Raw genomic sequence first — 7,172 nt, 5'->3', positions numbered from 1 at the left:
TCATATACTAATTGTAATAAAGCTGGATTCTCTTTAAGAGATTGATAAATTAAAAGGCAAAAGCTCATATATCATGTTTAGTTATACTGTGAGTCTTATAAGAAGCTGGGAGGCAACCCCATTAACTCACCAGAATACAGAACTCAGTCTCACAACTTAGATGTAACTCCTCTCAAACGTTTTCCTCAAAGACTAAGTTCTGAAAATAATCTTGTGATTAAGAGAAGGCTGTCTACCAATGGACTTATTTGTTATTTCTTCGTTATTGTGAGCTTAATGGCATGACAAAGCAGAGGCAAAGAGGCATACATCAATTCTTCAAAGTATGAAGTAAAAAAGATCAGAGCTTCCACAGCATGGCAACAGCTTTGCAGATGCCCACATCGTGATAGTTGAAATAGCAAAGCCCAGCAAAGGTTAAAGCTGAAAGTGCCAAAAACCCTGCCTTGGTAGCTTTCTGCGAGGCATCCCCATGAACATAGTAACAACTTGTCTAAGGCCCCAGTGACCAGGAAGAGTGAGGGTTGCAGCCAGGGAATAGTCCATCGCAGAGCAAGGATTCAAATAAGCAGCCGGAAGCAGACCCAGGAGCAAAACACTGACAACCCTCTCGCTAGTCCAGTGGAGAGACGCAGCCTTGGAGCCAGAATGGTGGCTCAGTGACAAGTGTAAGTGCTGCACTCCACACCATTCTGGGATAGGTCGGTCCTGAAGAAATGCTGAGATATGAGCAGGTCTGATCACTGGGGTTCGCAGCAACAGAGCTCGGCTTCCTTGGGCACCGTAAAGGGCACTCAGGCTCCAGAGAACCGCCATCTCGTTCCTGAGGGCTCAAGGTCCCATTATCTCCATTTTGGCATAATGTATGGTATTTAACAAATGACTTGAGCTATTCAACACTTTATTGTAAAATGGGCTTTGTTTTAGATGATTTTGCCCAACTGTAGGCTAATATAAGTGTTCTGAGCACATTTAAGGTAGGCTAGGCTAAGCTATGATCTTCAGTAGGTTAGGTGTATTAAATGCATTTTTGCCTTACAGTATTTTCAATTTCAATGGATCTATTGGGACATAATGCCACTGTAAGTCGAAGAGCATCTGTGGATAGATGAGGAACAAATAAAATGATCACTTTTGCAGATGATATGATTGTCTACATACAAAACTTTAAGGCATCTACAAAAGCTTCCAGAAATAATAAGTGAGTTTAGCAAGTTAACAGAATACAGAAAAAAAATTTTCTATACTAGCAGTGAAAAAACAGTACCATTTACTATAGCACCATCCCCCTGAAGAAAGAAATATTTTGGTATATATTTAACAAAATACAGGCAGGATCTGTATGCTGAAAATCTGTGTGCAAGTGTTTATAATCACTGAAAACTGGAAATATTCCAAATAACCTTTGGTACAAATGGTAGTACATCCATCTCATGGAGTACTGCTTAGCAATAAAAAGAACAGATTATTTCTACACATAACAACATGGATGAATCTCAGGTGCATTATGCTGAGTGAAACAAGCCAAACTAAAAAGGTTACATAAAGTAGGTGTCTTGGCCCATTTGGGTGGCTATAATGTAATACCTTAAACTGGGTAATTTATAAACAACAGAAATTTATTGCTTACAGTTCTGGAGGCTGGGAAGTCCAAGATCAAGGTGTCAACAGATTTTGTGTCTGGTAAGAGCCTGTTCCTCATAGATGGCACCTTCTATATGTCTTCATACAATGGAAGGGGCAAACAATCTCTCTTAGGCCTTTTTTATAAGGACACTAATCTCATTTACAAGGGCTCCACTGTCATGACTTAGTCACCTCCCTTAAGTCCCCACCTCTTAATACTACAACATTGGGGATTAGGTTTCAACATATGAATTTTGGGAGGACACAACCATTCATACTGTAGCAGTAGGATTCCATTTATATGACATATAATGTTTAGAAAAGGAAAAACTGTAGGGATGAAGAACAGATCAATGGTTGCCAGGTTTTCTGGGTATTCTGGTTTGGGGAGGAGTAGCTTGAGAGAATTTTTGGGGGGTTATGAGACTGTTCTGTTTCTTGACTATGGAAATGTTTACATAATTCTATGCATTTTTGAAGCTTATAAACTGTATACCCTAAAGAGTGAATTTTACTGTTTGTAAATTTTTTAAAAAATTAGAGTACCTTAAGAACATTAATAAAGGTTTGAACTTGAAAAGAAAAAAATAAGAGAAGACTAAGATTTTAGTTTTGTGGCATTTGTGGATGAGGGGAAACTTTATCAACTCAAGCATAGAAAGTATACACGTTCTTGCTCTGAAATCAGTGGTTTTTCTCCATATTCTCTCGTAGTTTACATTGTTTAAATGTTCTTCAAGTTCAGCTCAATAAAATTGTCTGGCAGTTGGCATTGCATACCTGGTCAGATAATTAAGCAGTGTTATTTCCCTTTATCACAGTATTCAGAAAGTCTGCACCTCCTTAAACTACTTAAGAATAGCTTTTTTCTCTTTGATGTTGGTTTCTGGTGACTTTTGTTCCTCAGTTTTCCTGATGATTGAACAATTGATTGGGAAGACATTTGAAAAAGATTACATTGGATTAATGCCTTAAACAAGATAATAGAACAAACTTCAAGTAGATTAGATATTTAAGTATAAAAAATAAAACTATGCAGTACAAGAAAAAACGTAGTGGGTTCCTTTATAAACATTGAGTGGGCAAAGCCTTTCTTTTTTTAATTTTATTATTATTATTATTATTATTATTTTATTATACTTCAAGTTCTAGGGTACATGTGCACAACCTGCAGGTTTGTTACATATGTATACATGTGCCATGTTGGTGTGCTGCACCCATTAACTCGTCATTTACATTAGGTATATCTCCTAATGCTATCCGTCCCCCCTCCCCTCACCCCACAACAGGCCCCAGTGTGTGATGTTCCCCTTCCTGTGTCCAAGAATTCTCATTATTCAATTCCCACCTATGAGTGAGAACATGCGGTGTTTGGTTTTTTGTCCCTGCAATAGTTTGCTGAGAATGATGGTTTCCAACTTCATTCAAGTCCCTGCAAAGGACATGAACTCATCCTTTTTTATGGCTGCATAGTATTCCATGGTGTATATGTGCCACATTTTCCCAATCCAGTCTATCATTGATGGACATTTGGGTTGGTTCCAAGTCTTTGCTATTGTGAATAGTGCTGCAGTAAACATATGTGTGCATGTGTCTTTATAGCAGCATGATTTATAATTCTTTGGATATACGCCCAGTAATGGGATGGCTGGGTCAAATGGGATTTCTAGTTCTAGATCCTTGAGGAATTGCCACACTGTCTTCCACAATGGTTGAACTAGTTTACAGTCCCACCAACAGTGTAAAAGTGTTCGCGTTTATCCACATCCTCTCCAGCACCTGTTGTTTCCTGACTTTTTAATGATCGCCATTCTAACTGGTGTGAGATGGTATCTCATTGTGGTTTTGGTTTGCATTTCTCTGATGGCCAGTGATGATGAGCATTTTTTCATGTGTCTGTTGGCTGCATAAATGTCTTCTTTTGAAAAGTGTCTGTTCATATCCTTCGCCCACTTTTTGGTGGGGTTGTTTGTTTTTTTCTTGTAAACTTGTTTGAGTTCTTTGTAGATTCTTGATATTAGCCCTTTGTCAGATGAGTAGATTGCAAAATTTTTCTCCCATTCTGTAGGTTGCGTGTTCACTCTGATGGTAGTTTCTTTTGCTATGCAGAAGCTCTTTAGTTTAATTAGATCCCATTTGTCAATTTTGGCTTTTGTTGCCATTGCTTTTGGTATTTTAGACATGAAGTCCTTGCCCATGCCTATATCCTGAATGGTATTGCCTGGGTTTTCTTCTTGGGTTTTTATGGTTTTAGGACTAACATTTCAGTCTTCGATCCATCTTGAATTAATTTTTGTATAAGGTGTAAGGAAGGGATCCAGTTTCAGCTTCTACATATGGCTAGCCAGTTTTCCCAGCACCATTTATTAAATAGGGAATCCTTTCCCCATTGCTTGTTTTTGTCAGGTTTGTCAAAGATCAGATGGTTGTAGATGTGTGGTATTATTTCTGAGGGCTCTGTTCTGTTCCATTGATCTATATCTCTGTTTTGGTACCAGTACCATGCTGTTTTGTTTACTGTAGCCTCGTAGTTTAGTTTGAAGTCAGGTAGAGTGATGCCTCCAGCTTTGTTCTTTGGCTTAGGATTGTCTTGGCAATGTGGGCTCTTTTTTGGTTCCATATGAACTTTAAAATAGTTTTTTCCAATTCTGTGAAGAAAGTCATTGGTAGCTTGATGGGGATGGCATTAAATCTATAAATTACCTTGGGCAGTATGGCCATTTTCACGATATTGATTCTTCCTATCCATGAGCATACAATGTTCTTCCATTTTTTGTGTCCTCTTTTATTTCATTGAGCAGTGGTTTGTAGTTCTCCTTGAAGCGGTCCTTCACATCCCTTGTAAGTTGGATTCCTAGGTATTTTATTCTCTTTGAAGCAATTGTGAATGGGACTTCACTCATGATTTGGCTCTCTGTTTGTCTGTTATTGGTGTATAAGAATGCTTGTGATTTTTGCACATTGATTTTGTATCCTGAGACTTTGCTGAAGTTGCTTATTAGCTTAAGGAGATTTTGGGCTGAGATGATGGGGTTTTTCTAAATATACAATCATGTCATCTGCAAACAGGGACAATGTGAGCTCCTCTTTTCCTAATTGAATACCTGTCATTTCTTTCTCCTGCCTGATTGTCCTGGCCAGAACTTCCAACACTATGTTGAATAGGAGTGGTGAGAGAGGGCATCCCTGTCTTGTACCAGTTTTCAAAGGGTATGCTTCCAGTTTTTGCCCATTCAGTATGATATTGGCTGTGGGTTTGTCATAAATAGCTCTTATTATTTTGAGATATGTCCCATCAATACCTAATTTATTGAGAGGCTTTAGCATGAAGGGCTGTTGAATTTTGTCAAAGGCCTTTTCTGCATCTATTGAGATAACCTTGTGGTTTTTGTCTTTGGTTCTGTTTATATGTTGGATTACGTTTATTGATTGGGCAAAGCTTTCTGTCTCTGATTCAAAATTCAGAAGCCCTTAAATGAAAGACTGACACATTCAACAACATATAAGAAAGTTTTTTCCATAGCAAAACAACATAAGTCAAAAGACAGTGACAAACTGGGAAAAATACTTGCCATATAACAGGAAAATGATTAAACCCCTTGAGAGCCTCTAGAAACTGTGAGAAGCCCAACAACCCAATAGAAGAATAGGAAAGAACATGAACAGACAGTTCACAGAAAAATGAATAAAAATCCCCCCTTTAAGTTGCTTAACCTCACTTACAAAAGGAAAATCACAAATAAAAACCATACCAGCTATCTTGAAGGAGGGAAAGCAAAATGGTGTCAACTTGATATAGGGGAATTTGACAACATCTAGCACATTTCTTTGACCCAGGGGAAAAAAAAGGCTATGCAAACTATTCATCACAGCACTATCTGTAATAGCAAAGAGAATATAGGAAAAAATCAAAATGGCTAAGAGTTAGAAAATATTTGAATAAGTATGGTGTTATCTTATGGCATATGGTATATAAATATGGTTGAATAAATATAGTATACTTTAATAAAGAACTGAACTACTACAAAAAAATGAAGATGATATATACTGCTAAAAAATGGACTCCAGATATACTATTAAGTGCAAAAAACAATATGGAGTAAGGTATATATTATATGCCACTGTTGTTTAATGGGGAAATGTGCATGTATGTGTGTGTGTGTGTGTGTGTGTGTGTATTTTTGCTTTGCTTTTATTTTTAATAAGCCGAACAACAATGGAAGCTGTGGTAGGCAGAATTTTAGGATGACTCCCAATATTCTGTCCACCAACTATAAATATGCCTTGTATCATCCCCTTCTCCTTGAGTTTACATGGGACCAGTCAATATGATGCTCTTCATATGCCTAGAGGAAAGAAAACAGACATGTTGTTAACTGCATGTGAAGGGGACCATGTGGCTAGAGGCTGAGGATGGCATCTCGGACCTAAGAGCAACTCCAAGTCAACAGCCAGCAAGGAAACAAGGACCTCAATCCTACAGCTATAGGGAACTGAATAGCTTGGAAGAAGACCCTGAGCTCTAGAAAGACTGCAGTCCTGGCTGATATCTTGATTTTGGCTTTGTGAGGACTTGAACAGAAAACCTATGAACATCCTGCTCAGACTTCTGACCTTCAGCAACTATGAGATAATATATATGTTTAAAGCCACTAAGTTTGATACAATTTCTTATGCAGCAATAGAAACTAACACAGAGGCATAAACTGAAAACTTCAGAAAACTTGATGGAAAAGGTGGAGGGGCCGGGGACTGAAATTTCTCTGTATATCTTTTTATATAGATTTGAATTTTAAATCATGTAAATATATTATCTACTTAAAATTAAATGAAAAAGAAAATGAAAACAACAACAACCAAACCCTACTGGGCATTGAAAAGTTTCTGAGGGCAGCTAAGGGCTGCTGATATGCACCAGTCTGCTCCCTCCTCCTAAGTCCCCTCAACTCTGCAGAATCTCTTACACGTAACAGTACAGCACATATTCTTCTCACCTTTGTGTGCCACAAGGCAATTCTTCAAGGGCGTACTGACTGCCAAATGGAGGTGAAGTGAGTGAGGAGGTGAGATCTTAGCATCCTTGTGAGGAACATATAAGGATAGAAATTGTGTCAAAGTTCTCCTTCCGTCCTCTGGAATGACTCCACCTCGCTCACCTGCAAATAAAGTCACTGTCAAAGAGCCACATTCTTACACCTTCAGAAATGTGTTCTGTGTGTTCTGTCTAGTTTCATTAAAGACCCACTTTTGAAATAGCTTGGTAACATTTATTCAGCCAATACCAATCGTGAATACGGGCAATGAGGAAGAAGACATTGGAGAAAACAATGTGATCAAACAAAGTCCAAAAGAAAAATGCACAGGAGGAAAACTATACAAACAAGAACAGTACCTCTGTCAGAGGCCTGTGAGAATGTGTCAGAATAGGTAAAGATAGAGACAAATTTGGAGACTGAAAGGAGTTTATATATCAAGACCCTTGGCTGAAAGTACAGACACATAAAGAGAATTTGTTGGAACACGTAATTGAAGTCTCATGGGGTGAC

The 7,172-nt window shown here is 38.1% G+C and overlaps 1 pseudogene; it reads right to left on the bottom strand.

Annotated features, from left to right (window-relative positions):
- Nucleotides 1–274: 274 nt before the first annotated feature.
- On the bottom strand, nucleotides 275–816 carry LOC101145657 (succinate dehydrogenase [ubiquinone] cytochrome b small subunit, mitochondrial-like; annotated as a pseudogene).
- Nucleotides 817–7,172: the final 6,356 nt, after the last annotated feature.

This window comes from Gorilla gorilla, chromosome 2 (genome assembly GCF_029281585.2).
Source record: "Gorilla gorilla gorilla isolate KB3781 chromosome 2, NHGRI_mGorGor1-v2.1_pri, whole genome shotgun sequence".
Classification (NCBI taxonomy): Eukaryota; Metazoa; Chordata; class Mammalia; order Primates; family Hominidae; genus Gorilla; species Gorilla gorilla.
Note: the sequence above shows the minus strand (reverse complement) of the source record. Positions and strands in the feature narration are given on the sequence as shown.